Below are 17,096 nucleotides of genomic sequence, written 5' to 3' on the forward strand. Positions count from 1 at the left end.
TCCTCTGTTTGGGGCACTTCAAAGTGTACATAATTTTGTACGTATTACTTAACCCTCACAATAATCCAATGATTATATTAGAAACTCCAGGTCTTCTAAAAGCCAGTTAACTTTATACCATATCTTTGACCATTATGGTAATACTACAATAATACTTTGCTAATCCTACCAGTAATAGAATAAGCATTTTAGGTCATTTTCCCAAAAACAATCATATATTTCACTTGTACAAAAACAAAGTAAGATCTTCTGTAATCATCCTTGTGGCAACAAACACTATTTTCTAACAGTGAATCTATACAAGAGTGCAGTGTTTTGTACTGTTTTGCAAACTTTATTGTATTCAATCTCTAATAACTAAAAAAAAAAGGTAAAACAAGAACCTCCTCCACTCCCCCCAAAAAAACCCCAAACAAAAGCAACCCAAGTGTCCATCAGCAGATGGATACATTTAAAAAAATGTGATAAATGCATTCAATAAATACTATTCTGCCTTAAAAGGGAAATTCTGAAACATGCTATTAACATGAATGACGCTTGAAGACAGTCACAAAAGGGCAAATATCGTATGACTCCACTTATGTGCGGTACCTAGAGCAGTCAAATTCGAAGAAAGTAGAATATGATGGTTACCATGGGTTCAGAGTAAGGTGGAATGGAGAGTTATAGTTTACTGGGTTCAGTTTCAGTTTAGGAAGATGGAAGAAGTTCTGGCAATGGGTGGTGGTGACAGTTGTAAAACCATATGAAAGTACTTAATATCACTGAACTATACAGTTAAAAATGGTTAAAATGGTAAATTTTATGTGACCCCCAAAATCTAAACACATCAGCATATGGATAGTAAATTATATTTCTCCTTATACTTTAAGAAATTTTCGCTTGTTTTACCCCAAACCTATTGCTAATTCCATTTTTATCTTTGTGAAAGGTGCCACCTAACCATTCTAATAGCCACAACATTCAACTTTTTCTCTTCTCATCCTAAGCCACCAAAAGTCTCACAGATTTTAACTCTGCATCACTACTTAGATCTGATTCTTTCTTTCACTTCTAATGCCTTGGCCTTTGTAATACCACGTGATCATTGTAACAGCCTCGGCCAATTTCTCATCCTCAAAAACCTAGCCTTCACAGTCATTGCTCTTGAAAATAAAGCTCACGTAGAAAACCTTTCAAAACACCTCCACTGTCTGTACAAGTTTAAAGTTCCAAGAAACACAATAAAAAATACTTTGTTATCGGATCCAACCTATCTTTCGGTATCCAGCCTGCACAAGCCACTCTTGCTTTCTACACACCAAATTCTTTACTCCCTTTCCTCACCATATCAACTAGGCTCTCCTGTCTTCATGTTTTTCCTACTGAAATCTGTTCATCAACTCTCATACTGCTATATATGGATGTAAGCTTTTGAAGAACATTTGGCAACATCTATCAAAACTATAAATGTACATTTTCTTGCAACCGGCAATTCCACTTCTAAGTATATGCCCTACAAAAATACTCATGGATATGTGGTACCCAAAGATATTACTACAGTGTTGTTCCTAAAAGAGAACTATATCTAGTTGTACGCCAAATGAGAATTAGCTAAATAAGTTCTGTAATAACCATATTATGGATATACTACACAGATATAAAAAACAGAAAAGTAATCCTAAATGTATCCTAAATTTTAAAAGTGAACATAATACATAATATGCAAATTCAATCTACCCTGAAGAAAACTTAAATTACATTTATGTACTTTTATATGTATTTAAATACACAGAAAATTGTCTGGAAGAATGTGTCTTAAATTTTTAACAGTGGTTACCTCTGAGGAAGGGAGTAGAACTGGGGATTTCTAAACTAATGATACAGAAATATACTCCTGTATTAATTGTATAACATTTCAAATATGTTACAAATATGCAGGAAATGCCTACGGATAGACAAGACTGTCTCACTCCTGACCTATTTGGCCTGATCTACTTCCTATTCTGTTTAGCCGATGATATAGAACTTAACTGAATGGCGGTAGCTACACAGAGCAGAAGCACACGCAGCCTATCTTGGCAGATTTACCTTGGCTCAAGCTCCCTATAGAGCTGCCAGTACCACCTTCCTGAGGTCCAGCTCTAGCAGAACTAAAAAAGCCGCATTCTTACTCGGACACTACTCAGGACTACCTTTCCACTCACCTTCTGTTTTCTTCCATTTAAAGGAATGTTTACAAACACTAGGTACTGTTGGTTTTTGAATAAACTCATCTGTCTCCAACAAGAACCACATCCTGACTGGGAAGGGCAGAGGACGGAGTGAGTACCACCCAGGTGTTCCTGATAAAATGCCCTGCCTCCAGATTTCCAGAACTCATCTTCCTCTAGCTTAATTTAAAAGTGTAAAAATAAGAAGAGGAAGAAGAAATCTTTCACAGGGACTTCACTGAAACCCCGTCTGAATTCATCGTTCCTTCTTCCTTACCTCACATTCCTTGAGAAAGGTCTCTATTATAGGAGCTTTTGTGTTCTTCCTTATATTATAGTTATGAAAATAGCTAGATTCCCCACCAAGAAACAAACTACTAAAGAGCAACCTGTTTTACTTATCTTTTATACAACTTAATGTGTTCAAAGTTCTTGGCTGTAACAGGTTTTCAAGAAATGACTCCTGAATAGCATTACTAAAAACAGTTCAGTGCATGATACTAGACAGACAGTTCACAGACAGTATGTGTTTAACTTCCCAATAAAAATGTCAACAGGTAGTATCCAATCAAATAAGAAGGATCAATAACAAGTTTTAAATGGAGTTCTATTTCAACTTATTTTGTTAAATGAAAGCTTTGAGTTGGAAGAGAATATAAATCTCAAAAACCACTACATGTAACAGGCAAAAGTAGAAAAATATAAAACTTTTAATGGCACTTAAATAGAAAGAAGTGCATCTCTATCATAACTTAAGGAAAAAAACCTCTTTATATCTCCTTTACAACACAAGAGGCTAAACACAATTACAGCTTCTGATAATTTGATCAGTTTCTTGTGTAAATCTTTGCCAAAAACTGAAAATATAAATCTCGTTTACCACATTTTGTATATATAATATATAATCCTTGTGACCTATATTTGATGTTAACAAAATCTTGCCTTCTTGTAAATATTTTATATTAAGTAAATGTTAAACTTGCTAGAAAATGTTCCTTGTCAGTGGTATATGTTATGTCATGCTCTGAAGAATACTGTGGATTATAAATGACAACTGCAAATAAGAACTAACATTTACTAGTAAACTCAATGTGTAAAAAAGATTGGCTAGTATTATCTTATTTATTTACTACCAATTTTATGAGTAGGTATGGTAATTAACATTCCACTTTGCAGATACAGAAACTAACACTTAAAAAATTCAAATAACTTGGAGAAAGTGACATTTAAGTGGCAGAGCCAGAATTCAAAGCCTAGTCTTTCTGATTCCAAAACTAATACTCACCTGCCACTGGTCTTACTTATCAAATCAAAATAAAACAAAAATAATGTCTATTCTGCTACAATGTTATGTTTCTTTGCTGTGAATTACTTCTTAGGCAACTAGAAATGAAATGATGCTGGTGTAAAAATAGGTCATGTTGCCTCATACACGGTTCTTCCTAGCATTTTGTTTTAAGTCAATTGGGAACAAATTTTTTCACAAGGATAAAACTGAGCAACAGATGAATTTTTTAAGGGGGAAAACCCCTGAAAAATCTACAAAAGAACTTTTATTTTTTTTTTTAAGGAGTGACTGAATTTAGTGGCTTCAGGAATTATTACTTCTTCAGCTGGGTTAATCTATTTGACAAAGCTGCCTGTGCAGATGAAGCTGCAAAAAAATTCCCCCTGAATTAAAAACTGAATTATGAAAAAGACTACACACTGAATCAGATTTTTAATTTTAATGAAAATAGTTTCTTAGAAGCAGTCAAAGCCCTTCCAGGATCTGTATACAACTAGGAAGAAGATCCTGGAGCACAGGGTTTAAGACTCCAAAGACTGATTATAATACAAGATACAAATGCTAGTCTTTTGTTTACTAGAATTGCTGTTGTTTTTAGTTAGTATTCAGATCAAAGTTCCATGGATTTTTAGTAGTCTGTCTCGACACTTTTTTCCCCATAAGCTTTATTACTTTCACTGCAGTTTTGCAGAACTCAAGGTTTATCAAGATATATATGGCACTATGGCAGAGAATCTTGTATGCATTAGACAAAACATCCCTATGAACCTTCAGTACATATGGACTTACTAAAATGCCACGATAGTTTATTTCATTTTGTTTTTGTTTTTTAAAGATATGAGGTAAACTCCAACTCTACATAGAAAATAATTTGTGTTAAAACTGCTACCATTAGGACAAAAATTTACAAGTAGAGATTAATGCTACTTTGAATTTAAAACAGTTCACATGATTTTTTTGTTGATACTTAAAGATCAATGTCAACGCATTGTGACCCCAGGCAAAGTAGACAGGAGAGAACACACGAACACACACACACACACAGCACATCCCTTAATATAACAACTAGAAAAGATGATATACTATAGAGAGTGATCCTCCTGAGTAATCTATTGTGTAAACCAAGGCAATGGGGCCTATCTAGCATGCACATATTTCCAAATACACAAACACTATCAAAACAGAAAGCTCCTATAGAAAGATAAACATAGTTTGTATAGAAAACAGGCCATATAAGCAGATATTGATATATTTGCCCTGAATTAACTGTTCATAACATAAAAGATTATCAGAAAAATTCTCTCAAGTGATGCCTGGAGACCTAAATATGTGGTCAAATGTGTTCTGGTACCAAGTCCAATGTGGGAAGGGGGTCTCCCACACAAAGAAGCAATTCTCTGTACAGTAGTAGAGTATCCTACAATTCAACTAAATTCTGACACTATCCAAAGATAGTCAGATCCTACAGATTAAGGGTTCAGTCCTGCAAGACTGCCCACCACCTTCAGATGTGAGTCACAAACCCAGGTTATTTATTACCTGGGCTTTTGACTGACCAGCTAAAGATCAGAGGTTCCCATGACATTCTCCTTGGGTTCAATTAATTTGTTAGAGTGGCTCACAGAACTCACGTAAAAATTTGCTTACTAGATTACTGGTTTAGTATAAAAGGATATATCAGGAACAGCCAAATGGAAGAGATGCAAAGTATGTGGAAAGAACACAGAGCTTCCACACCCTCCCACCACTCTCCTATCACGTCCTCGTGTTCACCAACCGGGAAGCTCTCTGAACTCTGTCATTTGGGTTTTTATGAAGGCTTCATTATTCATAATTGATTAAATCACTGGTCACTGGTGATTGATCCAAAAGACAGCCCTACTCTCAGGTCCCTGGAGGTTAGGGGGTGGGACTTAAAGTTCCAACCTTCTAATCACATGGCTAGCTCCACTGGCAACCAGCCCTCACCCTCAGGCACCTCATTAACATAACAAAAGACATCTTTATTGCTCTTGTGACTTAGGAAATTCCAAGTGTTCTAGGAGCTGTGAGCCAGGAACTGTGGACAAAGACCAAATACGTATGAGAAAAATATATTTTGGTCACCTGAATGATCAAATATATACTTCTTATAAATCACAACATCACAGTGGTCAAAAATTTTTGCCTTCTTCCCATTAATCTAAATACTGGAACTTCATGCCTCTCAATTCCCGTTTGCTTCTAAACAGTCTCAGTACTTACATTCTTCATGTGTCAAAGATTACATATTAATCTGCATAGTATTGTCACATTTATTGTTTAAATCAACAGGGATGGGAGCAGTTATGCGTTTTAAAATAAAGCAAAAATTTTTCAAATAATTATTAAGGTAATCCAAAATTAATATATAAAATACTTTTGTTTACTCCAGGAAAAGTTCTCTTCCTTTATAATTATGTTTGGCCTAGGGAAATAAATTAGTTCACCTTCCCTAAGTATCATCAACTTAGAGTATGTCCAAAATCATGTTTTTAACCAAGAGATGGACTGCCTGACATTTTTAAATCTGTGACCATGAAAAATCCAGAAGCAATACAAACAAATTACTGCTCCGCATACATCTTCATCTCCCAACCCCACACCCAAAACCAGTTTTTCCCATATCAAATGATAGCAACCCTGTAATTGCACTGTTCAGGCCAAAACCCATGGAGACATCCTGACTCCTATCTTTACTTCATAAGCCATATCAACTCTAGGCACATTCTGCTTCAGGGTCTTTACATGGCTGTTCCTTCTTGCTGGAATGCTCTTCCCCCACATACATACATGCCTCACATTCTCACCTTATCCTTAAAGTGCTTTGCTCAAATGTCAGCATCTCAGTGAGATCTTCCATGAGTACTTTATCTTGCTGCAACCTCTTCCTGACACTCCCTATCCTAATCCCAACTTTCTTTTTCTTCCAAAGCCCTTATCTCAACAGATATTTTACTTATTTGTCTCTCTCAATAAAATGTAATCTCTATTATTTGGAGAAATTTTGTGTCTGTTTTGTCCACTTGCATATTCTAAAGCCTGAAACACAGCTGGTGCTCGCTTATCTTAGAATACATCATTAAGGCTCAGTCCAGTCCACCTATGTCAGATGATCCCAACCTGCAGAGCAGGTGTTCCACAGTGTAAAAGGGTTGTCAATGGTGCTCTCATTGACTGATTTGTTTCAGCATACCGCAAATTACCTAGTTTAGTGACTTGAGCCCTCAGAAAACAGCTGAAGGTCTTAAGATGATTTCTGCAACCAAACAGGTGTTGGAGAACATGCTAACAATTCAAGCTCACTAAATAAATGGCAGAAGGGTACCTCTTCCTCTAGTATTCCCTCTTCACCAAGTAAAAATGATTAACTAATCAGAAATGGACCTAACGAGATAGTCAAAAAGACAAAACCAAGATAACCTTTTAAAATATAGACTTACATCTACTAGCAACAGTAACCTCACCCTCCATATAAACTTTGCTCTTAAGATCAGCAAACGACAGTATAAAGCAATCGCATTAGTAAGACGCTTAAAAAATTAAGTACCTAAAACACATTTCACATCTCTATAGGTTTTGAGTTTCTTCCCTCTGGAGAAGTTTAAAGTCATGATTTTCAATTCAGTACTTTATAAAATTTCACTGAATTTAACTATATATGTTTACATGCCTCTTTAGTAGTTTCTTATAAAATATTTTAAGATAAGAAGCCACATACCTTGAGGAAAGATTTGTTCTTCCAGTCATGGTAGAAAGAATTGAAATATGACTTGGGGAATAACAGGGACATAACCAAAATGCATTTTTCTATCAGTAAATTTCTGTATAAATATGTACAGAAAACAGTGTCGAAGAAAATGGCGTGGGTGGAAGAACTACTATTAGGAAAAATTAAACAGTGTGGGAAATTTGCGATAATACTGGTGAGTAGTATAATACGCCTCAGTTGACAGTACTTGCTGGTTTGTTAATGAAATACAAATATCTTAAGAAAATATCTACAGGAAAACATTGTCAGCTGTAAATTCATTCTACAGCTTAACATTTACTGAGTGCCTTCTATATGACAGGCACTCTGCTAGAAGCAAAATATAAGGTTATCTTTAAGAGGAAGCTCCTTTGACTTCTTTAATAAAAGTATCTGATGGAAAACCTGTGACAATATTATCTGCTTTAACCAAAATAAAAACAAGATCTCTGTAAAAAATGTATTACTGAGATCCATCACACAAGAAACTCATTCATTTCACCTTTCATTAACAAGGAAAGTGACCACAGAATGGCACAAAGTATACTACCAGATGTCATGGATATGGTTAGTTTTATAAAACAATATATCTTCAAAAGATAGGGAGTAACCCACAAAAATCTCTTGTACCATACAGACGTTTGGCCCTTAACCTCGTGGCAAGCATTTAAAAGGGTTATGAAACCTGATGAGTTACTCATTTTTCATATACAAAAACGTTCCCAAATTGATTACTTTAACTGCAAAGACAAGCAGCTTCTTGGAGTATGCTACCTAGCAGTTATTTTTGTAAAATTAAAAACACAGTAAGCATGGTATTTAAACAATGGCTTTCCAGCTAAGAAAATCACTTGATTTGTATAGAAATAAAAGGAACTTGGAACTAGCCCTTTGAATGATGCCATCATAAAGTTTTAACCAACATTTAAAAACTAATGAAGTATATTGTTACTTTATCACAATTAAGAAAACTCGGTGATATTTAATAAACACTGTTCCCACTAAAAAATACTTGTGAAGATAGTTTCTAGTATTCTCTTAAAATTGTCTTCGAATTTTTATTTACCTCATTTTTATCACAGTATTTTTAAACATTTCCAATTTCTGTACATATTTCGATGTATATATTAGTAAAATACAACACTTCACTATAATTTATCACCTATACTGAAGTACATATTAACTTTCTACTGACATGGGTGAGCAATCACAAGTCTAGAGACTATGATAAAGTACAAAAACAAAGCAAAACTGCTGCATGTGCTACAGAGCCCTTGCAATGTATGAATAAAGAATAAAGACCCCAAGTACAGGCAACCTTCTTTGGCTTCACAGGAATTAACTAAATTCACCATTTCAGTTAATTACTGGAGACACCAAACAAAATTTTTGAAAGAATCAACATCACTTCTCCAGAAGAAAAACAATACAGAATATCTTCTCTCATTAAAATAAGATAATCAATGTGAAGACTCTGAAAAGTTAATCAAACTTATGCATGTCCTCGTAGTCACAGTATTATTGAATGTGTTCCCCTCTCCAACAAAACCCCTTTTCATTTATACATGAGAAGCTGCACAATGTTACAGATAAAGCAACAACAGGAGTTTCCATTTAAGTTTCATTCCCTTCCCTTTTTAATTTGTTCCTTTCCAATTAGCATCTAAACAAATCAAGTCTATTCTATCTTACAATGCAGTACTGCCAACACCTATTGCTCTACTCCCACCAAGTTCAGAGCCATTACTCTTGAAAGTTGTCTCTACTTCCTCAACCCATAACAAACCACATTACAGCTCCCACCAGTTCACTGAAATTGTTCTTGCCAATGTCTTTGAAGTACTAAATCTGGCGAACATTTGGATTTACCTCATTTGTCCTCTTTGTAGAATCTGATGCAACTGACCAGTTTCCTTCCTAGAAAATATTCTATTCATTTTCATGACACTACACTGTATAGGTTTTTGTCGCACCCTTTTTGTTATTAGTTTTCTTTTATTGGTTTCTACACCTCTACTCATTCCTTATATGGTGATACTCACCAGCAGTTTGTCTCTGCTTAACTCCAACTCTCCCCCGGAGATTTTGCCCACTCATAAGGTTTTAATTACCATCTAACAGTCTTCAAGTATGTAATTCTAACCTTGACTTCTCCACCTTCCTGAGCTCCAGGAATCACAGATATAGAGCTCCAGAAATACACACACATGGCTGGCCACCAGGAATCTTCATCTAGCTCTCTCACAGGACCTCAAACTCAACATGATCGAAAACAAAAACTCCCCCTAACACTTACTTGACTCTTCTACTATGCAATTTACCTCAGTGCCATCTCATCTCCACAAATGGCACCACTGTCCCCCCAAACATGTGTGAAGCACCAGAATCTTTCCTTGATAATTTTTAATAGCTCAAAAGTCAAAATATATCCACCATGACTCTATTCACTCTTACAACTTGCCTCAGTTATAGTATTAAAGAAATAAAGCCCCATGCTATCTTTCCAAAAGGCAATCTGTTTTCACCTATCTCCAAAATGTCACTGAGTTCCTTTCATACGTCATTAAGAAATGTCTTCAAAAAACATTTCTTGCTATAGAATAAATATAGCTTGCAAAGTTGTGTTTTTGAAATTTCAGGAGCATATGCAAAGTTGTGTTTTTGAAATTTCAGGAGCATAACTACACATGTGGATCCCAAAATGTATGTGTATGTTTTTATATTTTCAACAGGAAAAGGAAAATAGACATTAAAAAGGTGAAAGATAATCCTATGAATAGAAAGTAAAATCTCCACATTAAAGCTGAAAAAAGATGTGATTTTGTCAACTATAATATCCTCCATACTGTAGTATCTGCAAATCGTCCTCATACACAAGATACCTATCCTTAATCCTAACACACACCCACCAATGCCTCAAAGCACTGGATGGGCGGGCCATCTGACTAAAGCAGAAAAGAAAATAGCACGTTGATGTCAGAGCTAATTAAAGTCAGAAAGTGGAAGAGGTAGCTAAAGAATCTTGAGAGGCGGGACAGCTGAGGTATTAGCATCCACTACGAGGTGATTCTTCTCACAAGAACAGACTATCTTCCTCAAGAGCACGGTAACTATATATTACAATTCCGACTTTTGGAAGTTCTCAAGTTCACTAAGCCATTTTAATATCTACATCATATTCTATTTCCAGGTGTGATCTTTCAAAAGTATACCAAATCGGAGTGATCAGAAAATCATCCAACATAAATATGAACTACTAGGGACCTGTGCTAAGAAAGCCTCTGTTTGATGGAAATAATATTTCTACTTCCCTAGTGATTATAGCTATCAGTGACAACGGCAAAATCCCAAGAGAAGAAATTTTAACTGCTTCAAACTTTAATTATTCATATAAACTAGCCAAGAAATTAAATGTTACACAAAGGGCTCTCTAACCTTTTAATATTTTTTTTTGGCTAATTATTCCTTTGGTAGTCTACATCTGCTCTGCTAAAATTTGTTCATGAACCAAAAGTAACTCGCTGGGAATGCTTTAATATCTAAAAGTGACTGTGGATAATAACTAAATCACGAAAAACTGTTATTTTTAATGTGCATAAAACCTTCCTGAAAACATGTCCCACACAACAAAAGGACAAATGTTACTGTCCAAGTTAATTTGAACATCATATTTAACCCGTACTTTTCAAATATCTTCAATGCTCAACATTTATGATTGGAAAGTATGTTAAGCACTGCCTTTACAAATAATGTGAATCTATTATGATTTAAATAATAAACAGTTCAGAGATTTGTAAATATATATTTTAAGACTTTCAGAAATAACTGACCATAATCCCACATACACAGTGATGGGTAGTTTTTGGTCAGAAATCTTCATGTTTCAACTACTAATCTTCCACCCTTTTTCTTTTCTTGTTTTGAAATAAACATTTTCTAGAATTCTTTAGAGAAATTTATCTTCTAGATTTTTTGATAGAAAATACCACAGCTCCCTTATTTCTTGTAGCTCATCTCCAGGTGTGGTCTTCAATATCTCAAGGTAAAACTACTTTTAATAATTTACAGTTAACTACTTGGATCTGTTCAATAATATATTAAAACCATAGACTTCCGAAATAAAAATGGATATATGCATTGTGCCTAAAACTGTTTATATGTATGGGCTAATCATACCAAACAGAAACTATTTCGTTCCAAACAACCCAGTATTTATGGCTTTAAACAGAATACATAGGTAAAGCATCATCCACAAGTGCTATTACACATAGTAGTAGTTGCTGAGAGCAAAAATATCTGATGACAGAAAGCATGTCCATAAATATCTTAAAATTACAATTTACCTTTATGTATATCAGAATAACATTTAGAGAATCATCAAAAAAGTAAAGCAAAATGTTCCAAAGTCCTTCAAATTCATAAGAAAGAAAGCAGTAACAAATGACTGCTCCAAAGATTACCAGAATAGAAATACTCTGTACTATCCTAATTCACCCCCCTCCAAATATATTCACCCTTAGGGATTCACAACAAACACAGAATTCACTGCAACTGTGGCTACCGATTGTAAGCAGCCTTTCATTGCTCCAAAAAGGCTCATCATTGTAGATGCTCATCAGTTTTTAAGCCACATCCACAGCTGCTGTCTTAGTTACAAAAACAACAAAATTTGACAGCAGAAACTTTAAAATGACATTTATAGAATAATTTTACATGTAACAAAATTAAAAGTACTACAGTAACATAGAATGAATGTATCTAGAATACCAAAAACTCTTAAACCATTCTTAATAGTATTATCTTTCATTTATATTGTGTGAAAATTGAGCTCTCTGACACATATAGTATCACATTTAACTTAAAACCTATATCAAAGAAGTATCCTTCACGTTGGAAAAAAAGATGAAGCAGAGCTGTCAGCAAATTAGTGGTGAACAGAATCTGTTTCATGATCACCAGCCTGTATTCTTTCTACAACCTTTCTTCCAAAGTTGTGTAATGAAATGCAGAGACAAAATCCAAAATAAAACTGTTCTAAAAAACAGATTTAGAAAAAAAGTCCCATATAAACCAATTTCCTGTTCAACTTTATCCTCTTCCCTCAGATCTATACTCTACCTGGATTAAGGGAAGGGGCTCCTTCTGGTTAGTGAGTACAGCCAGTCATGTGCCAATGGCTGACTAGGGTTGTCAACACAACTGGGGAGACAGATCGGGGAAGATCAGGAAAGCCTAGTAGTATTATCACATACTAGATCACACAATTACTAGAAGATATTCATGGCAAGGAAACTGGAATCCAGAGACATGAGTTTGAATTCCAACTCTTCCATCAACTTGCAAGTGAACTTGGTTAAACTTCTGTGAAACAGAGTAACACTGCCTTCCTCACCAGACTAATGGCAAAGGTTAAATCAACAACAGACCTCAAGGCTATTGAACACCATATTCAGTTAACAGATTACATTTAAAACACATTAGATGAATCTGTATTAATACCAGGGGACCACGAAACTTTGTAAATATAACATATACCAATAAAAGTAGGATTTCAAATCAGTGAGAAAAGCACAGAGCTTTCAGAAAGTGACATTAAGACATATTTCCTCAGAATAATGGATCGTTATACACAATTCACAAGAATACAAATGGCCAATAAACAGATGGAAAAAAAAGTGATTCCACTTAAGAGTATCCAGGTTTTAGATATCTTAATCTGTGCACAGATGTGTTCAAGTCAATAATGTAAAGAATGAGAAGTAAACTACCTCTAAGCAGCCATAAAGAAACAATGGGAGTCACACCTACTGACACCCAGAACCACACAAGAAATACTGTGCCTGACATTTACTCTATGAGCTTTTTTAACAATATATTTATATATTGCTTTTGGGGGATGGCCAGAGAATTAATTTCGAGCTTAGAAGGATACTGTAAATAAACAGTGCCTATCTCTAGAGGTTGGGACTTAGGTGCATAGAGGAACTACCTTATTCGCTTTATACTGATTTCCTTTACAATTAACGTGTATATAGCTAATGATTTTTTTTAAATTCAAACAGGATTTTAGGATGGTTATCAGCAGCAGTTTTTCAATCTCTCCCACATGAAAGAGCAACTAGAAAGCAAAATCAAAATCTTTGGACACCGGCCTTTTGGCTCTGAGTGGCACCACGGTGGCTGGCAAGAGGAAGCACCTTACAAAAGGCGGCAAAAAGGGAGTCAAGAAGAAAGTGGTTGACCGATTTTCTAAGAAAGACTGGTATGATGTAAAAGTACCAGCTATGTTCAACATAAGAAATATTGGGAAAACACTAGTCATGAGAACTCAAGGAATCAAAATCACACCTGATAGTCTCAAGGGTTCAAGGGTCGTGTTTTTGAAGTGAGCCTAGCTGATCTGCAGAATGGTCAAGTTGCATTTAGAAAATTCAAGCTAAGTACTGAGGATGTCAAAACATGGCAGACAATGATTGAAGCTGATTTTGATGTCAAGACTACCAAATGACTATTTGCTTCATCTGTTCTGTGTTGGTTTTACTAAAAAACACAACAGATTCAAAGACCTCTTATGCTCAGCATCAACATGTCTGCCAAATCTGGAAGTTGATGGAAATTATGACCTGAGAGATGCAGACAAATGACTTGAAAGAAGTAGTCAATATACACTGATTCCAGATAGCACTGGAGAAACATAGAAAAGCCTTGCCAATCTATTTATCCTCTCCATGCAGTCTTTGTTAGAAAAGTCAAAATGCTGAAGAAGCCCAACTTTGAACTGGCAAAACTCATGGAGCTTCACTGTGGACTTAGCAGTTCTGTAAAAGCTACTGGGGATGAGACAGGTGCTAAAGTTGAACGGGCTGATAGATATGGGCCCCTAGTCCAAGAATCTGTTTAAAATTCAGACTTTTCATGGTGACAAAAAAAAAACTTACTTGTGATGTTTAAAAAATTTTATGGACACTGTTTACAACAAAATTAAGTTACCAAGTAGCCTCCACAAATCTGCAAATATCAACAGGTGTATACTAACAAACCACTAACAGCCACAGATTAAAGAAGGACACAATTGGTGGGAGGAGGGGAGGAGAAGCCGACGAGGCTATGACAAGAGTCCAACCATGAGATGAAGCAGGCCTGGAGAATAAAACAATGGCAGTGAGCAAGAAGAGCTCAGAATATCTGAAACAAAAAAACCTGGAAGAAGAAAGGGGAAGATTTAGTCATCTACAAAAACAAGAAAATATAAGAGTAGAAGTGAAGAAAATACTTAAGTTCATTTTTACCTGTGGCAGCTAGATGGACAACAGCACTAATAACAGATATCAAGCCTATTTTATAAGATGATATAAACAGGTCTAGGTGGTGGAAAGAACAAGTTATTTTAGAAAAACTAAGTTTTGTGTTCCTGAGAACCAGCAGGAGTTTCAGAAAGATGGATCTAAACATCTGAGCTGAAGATACAGGTATAAAGTCAAAAATAAGGAGAGAAAGACAAAGATTGCAAACCACAATATTTATGACTGAAGGAGTAAGTAACAAAGAAAAAATGGAATGTTTAAGAGATAAAGATAGTGACTCTCTTGTTAATTAAGAATAAAGACATTGTGGTCAACAAAAACAAAGGATACAGAAAAATTAAACTGGCTGATGGCCAAAGTGATGTTTGGAGATCCAGTTGAAAGGTTATTTACTGATAGCCTAAGGTGACAACCACATTTTAACATGTAACATAAATGAGAATATAAAGATAAGTGGTAAAGAAAAAATATGGCAGTGGTTTGAATCAGAGCAAAGAATGGAAACTGCCATTAAGCAATTCTTACAGAGCAGACCTAGTCTGGCAGTCCCTTTACATACACACATTTGATCCTCACAAGAATTCTGAGATACCCTCTTCATTTTACAAATGTGGAAACTTAAGTTATAATGCATTTATGTAACCTGCCCAAGGTCATAGTGTGTGTATATAAAATAATTTAAAACCTGAAAATTGGTTTTTAGGCAGAAAAGAAATAGGATGACAGAAAAAAATGAAAATACAAATTGAAGAAGGATTAACTGACAGAACATTGCAAGAGTGCACTAAATAGAAAATTTTACTTAAAGATAAATGATGGTTTTTCAAAGAAAGTTTTAAGTTCAAAAACTAGTCAAAATTAATTTTGAAAGCATTTCTAGAACACCGATTTATTTTTAAAGTAATCTCATAGAGATGAATATAGTCTCCTTTTCCTTAAAGCCTTGTATTAGACTTATATCAGAGACTGTCCTGCCACTTGGTAGAGAGCCTGGAAACTTTCAGGAGATTACCTCAAGTATAGAGCTAAACAAAAGCTCTATCAGTACATACAGGGCAGTGCAAATGGCAAAGGCAGAAGCAAAGCTGTATAAATGAGTTAAATTACTAAACCTCTGACTCTCAGACTTATCTATAAAATGGAGATACCATCTCCCTCACTTTGTAGTTGAGAATTCAGTGGATATTCAATGAAATGTCGGTTCTCCAATCCCCTTAATATTATGTTTACTAATTTATTTGCATTTTTAATATAAAATAGAATGTCAGCATTCCCATTAGGGAAAAAAACACGTTGAAAGAATATATTCCCAACTGTTATAAGCAGTAGTTAATTTTTCTGGTGGAAGACTATACAGTGGCTCACTTTACATGATATATTTAAATAACTTTTGAGTTTCTTATAACATTTTTCCAATCAAAAAAATAATCAAGATGAGTGATTACAGATGATATTAACCCTTAAGAAAAATTTCTACATTGAGACAGTCACTTCCCTGTATAGAAACAAACAAAAAACGAAATGAATAAACAAATCAACAGCACACTAATGCTACCATATGAATTTATATTCTAATGTAATATAAAAGATAGTTAATTTACCAACTGACAACTTCCAGGAGTTATAGCTAAGAAACTAGGTTTAAGTGAATCAAATGCCACTAAATCCTGTATGTAAAATGTACACATCACGCTGAACATCATGGAGGAAGGCTGGGATGAAGAATGGCTTGTTTACCAAAAATTATAAAATAACCGTTGAAAGCTACAACTATCCAGGTTTTTTTTTTTTTAACATTATAACAGTGAAGCAGCAACTCCCACTAATTCAGTACTATTCATTTAATCAAATAATGGCACTCATTATAAACTGTAAGTAAATTACTAAAACTATCACTACTCCTCCAAATGCTGAAATAGACTTAATTCACTTGCTTTTGGACAAACTCAGATGACATATAAAACAGATTTAATAATTCCATAGTCAAAAAAGTAATACTGTCTTGACACAAAAACTAAAAAAAAAAAATCACTATGAAAATCATCAGGTTCATCATAAACAAACCCATCTTTCAGTATAAAATTTCAAGTTCTGGCCTCCTTCCCCGTATGACGGTCTTTTTTTTCCTCAATCTTTTCCATTCTTCCATTTTCTCTTCCAGAGGCTTTAGAAACTCAAGACAGCTGGAATTTAATGCAGGTAGCAGAACTAGAATGAGCCAAGGGTAACTGAACCTAGGCAGTTCTTGAGTAGGGAGGGGCCACTAAAGCAGAGAGTGAGGAGGTGTGCAGTGAGAACAAATGTGTTCTCAAAGAGGCCACCCTATTCAGTCAGAAATACAAGATAAAGAACACAGTCAGCATCAAGCACAGGAAAACAGAAAAGGAGGAAAGAATAGGCAGGCTGACGGTTTATTAAGCAATACGGGTAACAGCACTCTACCAACCAGGCTTGGGCCTGGGACTGAGATTATATTCTTGGCCTAAATCCCCACAAACAGAAAAAAAATTTTTTTAAACCAAGTGCACATAACTTAAAAGGCA

The 17,096-nt window shown here is 35.0% G+C and overlaps 1 protein-coding gene and 1 pseudogene across 7 annotated transcripts in view; one reads left to right on the forward strand and one right to left on the reverse strand.

Moving 5' to 3' along the window:
• Nucleotides 1–17,096, reverse strand: part of RBPJ (recombination signal binding protein for immunoglobulin kappa J region) — a 96,470-nt gene that overhangs the window by 70,155 nt on the left and 9,219 nt on the right. The gene's annotated exons all lie outside the window — the stretch shown is intronic.
• On the forward strand, nucleotides 7,359–15,310 carry LOC112485507 (annotated as a pseudogene).

This window comes from Pteropus alecto, unplaced genomic scaffold (genome assembly GCF_000325575.1).
Source record: "Pteropus alecto unplaced genomic scaffold, ASM32557v1 scaffold5, whole genome shotgun sequence".
In the NCBI taxonomy this organism is placed as follows: Eukaryota; Metazoa; Chordata; class Mammalia; order Chiroptera; family Pteropodidae; genus Pteropus; species Pteropus alecto.